Raw genomic sequence first — 10,748 nt, 5'->3', positions numbered from 1 at the left:
AAAGGGTCGTTCGACCGCCAAAGGCGTCGCGACCCACAGGTTGAGAACCGCTGCACTAAGACATTGAACCTCCTGGGCATCCCTCCTTCCAGGCAGTGACGTAAACAGGAAGCCAGGATTCTGTACGTCAGAGAACCACAGGTGGCAGAAGGTTCTGGCACCCAGTCAGTGCTCTCCCTGCTGTCACCTCTCAGCCCAGACAGGAAGGCTCGGGTGGAGATGCCCACAGCATCTTTGACGTGAGCCTTGCAAGAACTGAAGACTGCGGAGTCCCTGGCAAAAACGCAAGTTTTTAGCATAATTATTTACTTCCTGGTAGTTTTTTAAGTTCAGCTCATTCCTCCCCGCACCGAGGCAGTGAGGGGCCATATTTAATTCCCAGGTCTCTTGAAGCAAAGCTGAGCCACAGCGTCAGTGAGGGGGCATATTTTATTCCTGTATCTTTTTTAAGAAAAGCTGAGCCACAGAGTCAGGCTTTAAATTCAGGAGTGTTGGTTGGGTCCACACCGCTTGTCCAAAAAGAGTATAAAAGGAATAAAGCCGTCCAATGTAAATACTGTTCCTACACTCAAACGTTGAAAATCAACGACTTTGAACTCTCACGAATTCCATAAAGCAGACAAATACAATATTATTGTGTTCCACCCTCTCTCTTTACTGGGTCGGAATGAATACGTAAAACCCTAAGGTCTATTTTTGTCCATGATTCGGGGTAACCAGAGTTTAGCCTTCCAAATGTTGTCTGGAAAAACAGCATCCTCCAACGAGGGGAAAAGGCAAATATAGAACTGCAGGCAGGGGTGGTACGCTCCTTTTGTTGCATGAGCTGGCCCTCCTGGAATTCTCCAACGGCTTCTGTCACCTCTCAGATGTTTTCCAGGCCTGGATAACTGACTGCTCCCAGAGGGAGGGGCCGTGGAATTTCCAAATTGCCTTCATCTGAGTGAAAAGTTCAGCTGGAACTCCGTCTCCCTTCTCTAGTTGCTTACGCTCCTCTCGGTGGGGAGGAGGGAGGTCATTAACTCTAAGTCCAGAAGGGATCTCATAGGGTAAATATGAGAAACGTAGCCATGCCTTTTTGCAGCTGAGGAAATTGATACCCTAATTTAAAATGAATCAGAGGTAACACGGTGGCAAACCAAGATTGAATACTTGTTCTGTCCCTTTCCTAGCGACGGGCCATTGGATTGTGTATTTAGCCTCACTTTCCTCTTCTGTGGAATGGGGCTAGTCATGCCTGTAACATAGGGGCTTTGATGAGAGAACATCCATAAGGTAGTTTGCACAGTAGTTGGAATATAGTAAGGGTTAGTCAATATGAGTTGTCATCATCCTCATCAGTATTATCATAGCACTAGAGGCACAGTGCACAAAATTCAGTGATCAGAGACTATCGGGGCTGTCTCACTCAGTCCCAATCAGGGCTGGGCCAGCCAAGGCCTGCAGGCTGCCAGCTAGAGCCTGCCAGATGGGGGGAGGGACTGCGGGAGGCTTGCTGGCCAGGGGGAGGGACCAGAGGAGGTTGGCTGTGGGAGCGCACTGACCACCAGGGGGCAGCTCCTGAATTGAGCATCTGCACCCTGGTGGTCAGTGCGTATCATAGCGACTGGTCGACCAGTCATTCTGGTCGTTCGGTTGTAATGGTCGCTTAGGCTTTTATATATATAGATTATTATTCACAACTTCTTAGTGACTCAGCTGGAAGAAGCCATGCTTCCTCTTTCCCCGTTTGGCCTCTTTTCCAACCATATCACATGGGCACGAACATGTAACCCAGAGCCCAGTTGGCCTCCCGCCAAAATCTGAGCTTTCTTGATAGACTCTTCTGACCCAGCTGGGATAATGCTGCCTTTACTCCTGGAGAGGCTCTGTACATGGAGGGCCTGTACTAGCCGATGCTCCAGGTGGCCCTCTACGCTTTCTTCTGTTACTTGCCAGGGCAGTGAGGGAAGACACTGGATTTCTTCAGGGAAAGGAAGTGAATCTGAGCCTGGCCAACATGGGCTCTCACAGGGCTGGGAGCCTGAGCTGGCTCTTCCAGTGAGAAACAGGACATCCAGAAGGGAAGCAATTCTTTTCTTTCCTGGAGAAGTCCCCCGGGGAGTCCCCAGCTCTCAGCCATTGCATGCACTGGAAGAGGCGAATGTCATGAGAAAGGCTATTTCTGTGGAATGTGCTCAACCCAGCAGGACCCTCCAGAACTCCCTTGGCGGGGTCTGTTCCCAGCACCACCCCCTTCCCGCCGTCCCTGTCTCCTTTGCCCTGGTGTCTTTCACAAATGACATTCACTTTCTTCCTTCAACAGTTTTAAGAACAGAACTTGGAAGATACTTCTTGGAGCTTTTGAGGGGAGCTCGTCCATTGCTATCCTCTCAAAGTGGTGTCCCTTCAGGGCATGACCACAATCCTAGGAGCCTACTATTTATGAATAAGAGTAGCTATTGTCTTAGGTAGAACCCCTAGAAGCAGCACCTGATACGGGATTCGAGCTCACATGACTTTTTTTGAAGGAGTTCTTTTCAGGAACCCCTATAAGGGCATGAGGGAGGCAGGATAGGAAAGGGAAAGAGCTGAGCAAGAAGATAATCTCAGGGAAAGTCTAACTTTAAGGTGTCTGCGCTTGAGGAAAGGAGACTTGTCTTTGAGCACCTGTGTAAGTCAGGCATGAGATGTGGGCTACTTATGGGAAGGAGGGGGGCATACCTTCTAGGGCAGTGGTTCTCAACCTTCTGGCCCTTTAAATACAGTTCCTCATGTTGTGACCCAACCATAAAATTGTTTTCGCTGCTACTTCATAACTGTAATGTTGCTACTGTTATGAATCGTAATGTAAATATCTGATATGCAGGATGGTCTTAGGCGACCCCTGTGAAAGGGTAGTTCGACCGCCAAAGGGGTCGTGACCCACAGGTTGAGAACCGCTGTTCTAGGGTAAGGCAGGTCCCAGCTGCAGAGAGCCATTCTCTAGAGAAGGGAGGAAGCCAGGAGCTCTTAGTTGTCAATGGATCAGTTAGGGCAGGGATGGGGAACATTTGTTCTGCCAAGGGCTGTTTGGCATGTATAACATCATTCACAGGCCATACAAAATTATCAACTTAAAAATTAGCCGGTTAGCTCTAGCTGTTTTGGCTAGGTGGTTAGAGCGTCAGTCTGCGGACTGAAGGGTCTCAGATTTGATTCTGGTCAAGGACATATACTCAGTTGCAGGCTTAATCCCTGGCCCCAGTTGGAAAGCGTGCAAGAGGCAACCAGTTGACATGTCTCTCTGTCTCTCCCTCTCTCTTCCATTCTCTCTTAAAAAACAAACAAACAAAAAACACACACACACACAAAAACAATGGAAAAAATATCCTCAGGAGAGGGTTAATAACAATAAAAATAAAATGGTAAAAAGAATAAAATTTTAAAAAATTAGCCTGTTATATTTGGTCAGACATTTAATTAACTCACCCCTAATGCCTTGGCAGGGCCAGACCTAATGATTTTGCGGGCCTTATATGGCCCGAGGGCCACACATTTCCCACCCCTGAGTTAGGGGATGGATGCACCAACCTGAGAAAGTGGGTCTGGAAAGAATACCAACAGCATTAGTAAAACTTTCATCACACACATGCCTACCATGGGCAGATTCTTGCATACATCATTAGGCCATTGAGTTCTCACAGCGCTTCTGTGATTTAGGTGTTAATACCCTCCCTATTTTACAGATAATGAAATTGAGGATCGGAAACATACATACACACCTAAGGAGAAGCTGGCCCGTAGCTCTTTCTAGCAATAAACCTTTGTTATGGGGGCCACAGAGAATTTGCAGTTGTTGGTATTGCAAACAACCTCCTGACATATTAGGCAAATTTATCTTCTGCACTGGGGTTTCAACTTGGATGTTTCCTCTCTGTTGTAGCCTCATTTGGAAACAAAATGAAACACTTCTTATGAGCCGGTAACTCTAGGATGACACCTATGGAAATGATACTAATATATACTCAACTGTCCTAAAGAAAGGGGAACTCAATCACCAAAGACTTCCCAAGGCAGTGCGGAGGAAAAGGTAGCATAAAGGTAGTGGCAGCTGCCTAGCCGGTTTGGCTCAGTGACTAGAGCAGACCGAACGGTTCTGGGTTCGATTCCGGTCAAGGGCACGTACTTCGGTTGCAGGCTCCTCCCCAGTTGGTCTGGGCCCTGGTCAGGGCAAGTGCAGGAGGCAACCAATTGATGTGTTTCTCACATGTCGATAGTTCTCTCTGTCTTTCCCTCTCTCTTCCACTCTCTCTAAAAACCAACTGAAAAATATCCAGTGAGGCTTAAAAAAAAAATAGGTAGTGCCAGCTGATAGAAGGTAGGTGTTGTTTCTCTAAAATTGAGGCCAGAAGAGTTATAGAATATCTCTCTCTCTCTCTCTCTCTCTCTCTCTCTCTCTCTCATTGTTTCTGCACCGTTTTCAAATTAGAAATGAAATAAAAAGAAATAGCTGTGTTGTTGGAAGCTAAATTGATGTTTTAGTTGATAAAAAGGATAAAAAAAACCTAATGCTACACCATTATTTTTGCCCCCAATGGAATGGGTCTCTAGCTATCCTCTGAAGAGAGGGAAGTCAGGAGGATGGACTTGCCTCTTTCTCCAGCCGGGTTCCTGCTGTGGGAAAATGCTCATGCTGTGCAGTGGGCACATAGAGAATGCTATTGTTCAACACTTATTGGTCCTTTATTAGGTGGCAGGCACTGGTCTCTGTATAACTTGGGTAGAATCCCTAGAAGCAGCTCCTAGGCAGACCAGTTGTTAACTCTATGGCATTAGATATCTTTATTAATCCCATTTCCTAGATGAACAAACTGAGGCCTGAATATGCTAAGTAAGATGCCCTCATGCATAATGTCTACTCAGTAAGTAATGATCAGGGAGGGAAGAACACCTGTCCTTTATTTTTCTCTCGGCTACTTGGAGGCTGAAAGGCAGATTAATTTTGCAAGGATATTGTCATCACAGCATCCACACACTAGCTCTGGCTCTGGACATAGCTCCCATGTTCCTATGGCTGGGAGCCTCTCTTCCCTTCTCGCCTATCTGTGTGCCATTTGTTCAAGATTCAAAGTCCCAGGGAGGAGGGTCCTTTCGGCCCAGCTTTTCCAGCTCAAGCTTAAGTCATGCTTCTGTGTTGCTCACGCTCTGACCAGTTGGGGTCTCTGACATTGGCATCCCAGGGTTCTGCTGGGCCTCTTCTCAGAGATACTCACTCTCTGGGTTTCAGCTTCCTACACCTGCTAAACCGGGAAGCTCTCTGCCATCTGCTTTCTGTCTTCCAAAACCTGTTGGAATATCTGTTTCTGCTCATGTGACTTATCTCAGTCCTTTTGTACTGTGGGTCTACGCTCCTTCAATATGTTTCCTCACATTTGAGTAAGTCTTAGAAAAATACGTGAATATTCCATCTGTTGGCTTAATGGAAAGTCTGAGATGAAATGCTCCTTCTCAAATAAAGCAATAGTGCATGCTGCACCCCTTTCCAATGGGCAGTGCCAGGCTAATAGTTAGCTGCCCCCTGGAACAGCCCTTGTTCATGGACACCATTGTACAATAAACTCTTTTTTTAAATTTTGTTTTATTGCTTAAAGCCATTGCTTAAAGCTCTTTGGCCCCTTGAGTGTGGCTCTTCCTAAGCCTTGGGAGTACCCTAATTAAGTTAATAACAATGTACCTACCTATATAGTCTAAGTTTAAAAAATTTGGCTCTCAAAAGAAATTTCCATCGTTGTACTGTTGATATTTAGCTCTGTTGACTAGTGAGTTTGCCGACCACTGGCTTAAAGTATTACAAAGAGTAGTACATATGTCTCCCTTTCCCCCCCTTGACCTTCCTCCAGCCTCCCCTTACAATAAACTCTTATACACACCATTGCTCTGCTACCTAGCTAGAGCCACTGGGGCATCTTGGTGATATTCTGCTGTTTAGCAGCAGGCCTGGGGAATATATTCCCAGCCTCATTTCAGGTCATGACTTGGGTTGGAAGTAACCAGACATCATATCCCCATTCAAATACTCCTGAAAAACCTCTAAAATACAACCAATGAATTAGGTTCATTTTTTTCTGTGTCTCTTACTATGATTCACCTGTAGTTATGCAACATATATGATTGAGCACCTACTATGTGCCAGGCATGAGGATACTGCAGGGAGCATGAAGGTTGTATAGCTAGCTAGTGATTATTGGAAAGCCTTACAGAATTCTCAGAATGGTGTGGGCAGAGGGAGAGCAGACATAGTGGACCTGATTTAACTTCCTTACCCCCAAACCATATAACCATATAGGCTGGTGTGTGTGTGTGTGTGTGTGTGTGTGTGTGTGTGTGTGTGTGATGTTTTGTTTCCTCCTGGAGTGGGCACTGTGAGATGCACCTTTGCAAGATTTGCTTCTTCATTTCCTATTAATTCTTGTCTCTTGTCTCTGTTCCATGAACCCCATCTCCCTCTGGTGTCTGCATAATTCTTCCTTTCTCTTAGCACCCCAGCCCTCCCTGCAGGAATAATCAATCCCTGCCCATTTCAGCTCTCCCTGCCTCTCTCAGCTTTCCCAGCCTACCATAGTGGGTGTCAATTGCCTTTCTCCTTATAATCGCTCCGCAGAGAACGGTGGCTCTGTCTCTGTGTCCCCTGGACTCCCAGGCATGAGCCCTCATCTCTGGGACCTGGGGGGCGGGAGGAAAAACATAGGGAGAGACTGACTGCTACCCTGGGTGGTGGCTGGGTTTTCCCTGGGAATCAAAAATCAAACATGTCTCATCACCTCCAGGATTAATTTCCTTCAGAAACCCCCTGTCCTGACCTAAATAACCATTTTCTCTCACTCATTGTGACACTCCTCCTCGCAAAATTAATACCATGGACTTAATGTGCTTAAAGATCCACACCCATCTTGCCCCTGGGGTAATTCACAGACACCCTACTCACATCGGACAGTAAACATCTGATCCACATCATGTTTCCCTAAACCTTGGAGGCTGGAGGAAATCTCAGTGCATCCCGTCACACTGATATTATTTGAAATTTAACTCATTTGTATAACTCGTTCATAAATGTAATTATGCTTTTTGGAACAGAAAACATTTCCAGCATAAAAGGTCTGGGAATAAAAAATTTCCCAGAAGACAAATGTTCAGTTGTCTAATTACCTTTCTGTAGAAATGGAGTAGACCAGCAATTTTGTGATTTTAATGTGAAATGCTTTACTAAGGATCAATGAAAGACAGTAGAGAAGCCAATCTCTTCTCTGAGTAGCCCTGGATTCTCTTAGCAAGTCCATTTAGCCAAAAGAACACCCTCACTACCTAAAAGTAGTGTTTCTATGAAACATTTCATAGGCCAAAATGGCATAACGAGAAGAAGCAGTCACCACAGGACACATCTCAATAACAGGTGCGGAAGATGAATGGAGATGAAAGCTCAGATGCTCACAGACACAGGTCAAAGCTAAGGCTGCTGACACTGAGCTTCTGAGTGCAGTCCCGGGGACGGAGCTTGGGGGCCACTCTCTCTGTTCCGGGTCTCACAGCCTCTGTGACAACTCACAGCAAAACAGGGGTTGAATGCTATCTTCACTTTTCTTAGAAAAGGGCAAATCTTCTTCGGATTTCTTTCAGTTAGTGAAGATGGGTAATCAGGTAGGTCTTTTGTAAAAGCGAAGTCACTTAATGCGAACTTGCAAAGAGCAGGAGGCTACCTGTAATTCCAAACCAAAACTGAGAGCCAGCATTTGGTATAGAATTGAACTTCTCCCCAAACACCAAGCGGACAAGAAATGCATGCTGCCTCTAGAACCCACTAATCGGCATAAGCTGACTTTGAGTCACAGATGAGTGTGAGTCACACTCATTTCATAGCGTGTCAATGCTGACACCAGCCCTCTTAGGACTTGTCGAGAAAACCATCCTGTGGAAAGGATCCGCGTGTTTGGGCAGGAAGGTATGGTGTAGGAGTTAGGACAGCAGGGCCTGGCTCTAAACTGTTCGAGTTGGCATCTGGTTCTGCCACTTACTACACTCCCTGTGCCTTAGTTTCCCCATCTGTAAAATGAAGAAAATAAGGTACTTGATCTCACATGATTGTTCTGAATCTAATTTCGGTTTTCTTATTTTAGCACAGTCGTATGTAGTGCTCTTTGTCAGGCACTGTTCCAAGACCTTCAAGATGTTCATTTGTTTAGTCTGATAACTCTGTAAGCTAGGCCCTATGCTGCATTTAACCACAGAGGTTAAATACTTTCCTTGAGTTAATACATGCGACGTGTTGAACAGTGTCTGGTAGACCGAAAACACAGGCAACATCAGCCGTCAGAGTCAGATGCCCTCCTGAACATCCCTGTCATGGCTGATTCGCTCGGAGAAGGATGTGTGGCCAGCACACACACAGTGCCCAGCACATGGGACGACTTCCATGTTATGATTAGATGGCACCAACTATTTTTCCTTTCTTCTCAAGATCTTTGAATCCTTTTTGAAAACTCAAGATTACAAAGTTGTACCCTGACCCTTTGTCCCACCAGACAGGCATCCCAGTTCCACTCCCACTCCCACTCCACACTAAGCCTTTGGTGCAAGGGCACCCACCTTCACCTTCTTCTTTCTGGTTTTACTTGGAGGATTCGAGGACCAAAGTCAAGTGGCAGTACTCAAATTTCCACACGGAAGAGGGGGATATTCTGAAGTGCCCACTAAGGGGCGCATTATCAACAGGCCAGAGAAGATCGACAAGATGGTTGAAGTAGCAGGGAATATACAGTAAGCCCTCAATTTTGCAGACCTCGATTTAGTGGACTTAGGATTTAATAGACAAAATTTCAAATCCCTGTATCATATGTGAAAAGTAACACCTCTTAATTTTTAAATGCTTTTAACCAATATTTAATTAAATTAATAGGTTATTTTTGTTATTCATTGCTTTGCTTTTTAAAAATATGTTTTTATTGATTTTTTGAGAAAGAGAGGAAGGGAGAGGAATATATAGATGGAAACATGGATGAGAGAGAAACATCGAACAGCTCAGCTGCCTCCTGCGTGTCCCCCAATGGGGATGGAGCCTGCAATTGGGCATGTGCCCTGACTGGAATCGAACTGGTGACCTCCTGGTTCCTAGGTTGATGCTTAACTAATGATCCACACAGGCTGGGCTTCACTGTTATTATTATTATTATTATTATTATTATTGATTTTAGAGAGGAAGGGAGAGAGAGAGAAACATCAGTGATGAGAGAGAATCATTGCTTGGCCACTTCCTGTATGCCCCTTCCTGGGGAGCAAGCCTGAAACCCAGACATGTGTCCTTGACTGGAATCGAACCCAGGACCCTTCAGTCTGCAGGCCGACACTCTATCCACTGAGCTAAACCAGCTAGTGCCTTCACTATTATTTTTAACAAAGAGGCCATATGTTGGACAAAACACTGTAGCAATTTTGCTGACATAAAAATAATTACTACAAATCTACAACTGTAGTCTACATATTTAAATCCAAGAGTCACCACTCCTAAACAATGTTTGGGGAATGATTAGCTCATGATCACAGGTCTCGCAGTAATTGGTTGTTTTGTCTCGTGGCTGACTTTCTGCAACAGCTTTAACACATGCCCACCAACGTGCCCACGTGCCCTAAGCTACGCCCTAAGCCACGCCCTAAGCCACGCCCCAGCCGGGTGCATTTGTGTACTGGTGGTGACTGGTGAATGCAGGCATTTACTAGACCTATTCAGTATAAATTTAAAATTATAGTAATACATGTAGGAGACTTTTTTATAAAATTAAATTTTTCATACATACTTAATTTTAATTACACAAACATGTTTAAAAACAGTAAACTAATTTGTCAATTTTTTTAACATACACATTCCTCATTCAGAAAACCTACTTTATTATAGAAAGGATTTTCGACTTCAACAGACACCACCTTGCCTGAATTAGTCCGTTATATTGAGGCTTTACTGTAACAGTTTCTGGAAGAACGTGAACTTGGAAAAATTCCCATTGATCTCATCCTTGGCTGGCCAGACCGACACATAGGACTTTGCTCAGTTAGCTTTTACATAAAGCTTGAGAAGGAGAAAGAAATCTCAAACAGGGGTCAGGGAGTCTGTGCCTGCGGAGACAGGACCAGCCCGGCACTGGCCTAACACAGAGCCCAGCATCACCGATGACTATCGCCTAGGCCAGAGTTTCAGAAAGTGCTCAGTGACAGTGGCCTCGGGGGGTGGATGAGAAGAGAGGCCAAGTGTGGCCAATCCTGCCCAGGGAGTGCGGCCGGCAGACCTCCCTGAAAATGAAAGGGGAGATGCTGTCTATGTTAACACTCTTCTGGGATTACGTTATACCTATTTGATTTCTATATCTGCTCAATGCAGAAAGTCCTCGATAAATAAGTAGTCATTTAATTTCTTTCAGAACAGTTGTTCAAGTCTTGCTCCTCTTTGCATTCCTCTGTCTTTAGTCTTAATCCATCTGACAGCTTTTCCTGACTTTCCTTTCTTCATTTCTTAATGAGATTTAAAGAATCCTGGGAGGCTGAGAAACTAAAACGTGAAGCTCTGCCTGAACTCCAGTAACCTCGCCTGGAGTTGGCGTTGCCCTAAAGCCTTTAGTGCTGAAAACCCGTCTAGCTACCTCCGCGGGGGAAAGTTCCCAAGGTGTGGGCCAAGGATTTCTGGAGCGAGGCCCTGGAATTCCCACCCCATCTCTTCTCTCTGCCCACGTAGGAGCCACCCCAGA

This window comes from Myotis yumanensis, unplaced genomic scaffold, assembly GCF_028538775.1.
Source record: "Myotis yumanensis isolate MYYU_CA2020_CCGP unplaced genomic scaffold, mMyoYum1.0.hap1 SCAF_10, whole genome shotgun sequence".
Lineage (NCBI taxonomy): Eukaryota > Metazoa > Chordata > Mammalia > Chiroptera > Vespertilionidae > Myotis > Myotis yumanensis.
The sequence above is the reverse complement of the archived record's forward strand: the minus strand, read 5'-3'. Positions refer to the sequence as shown.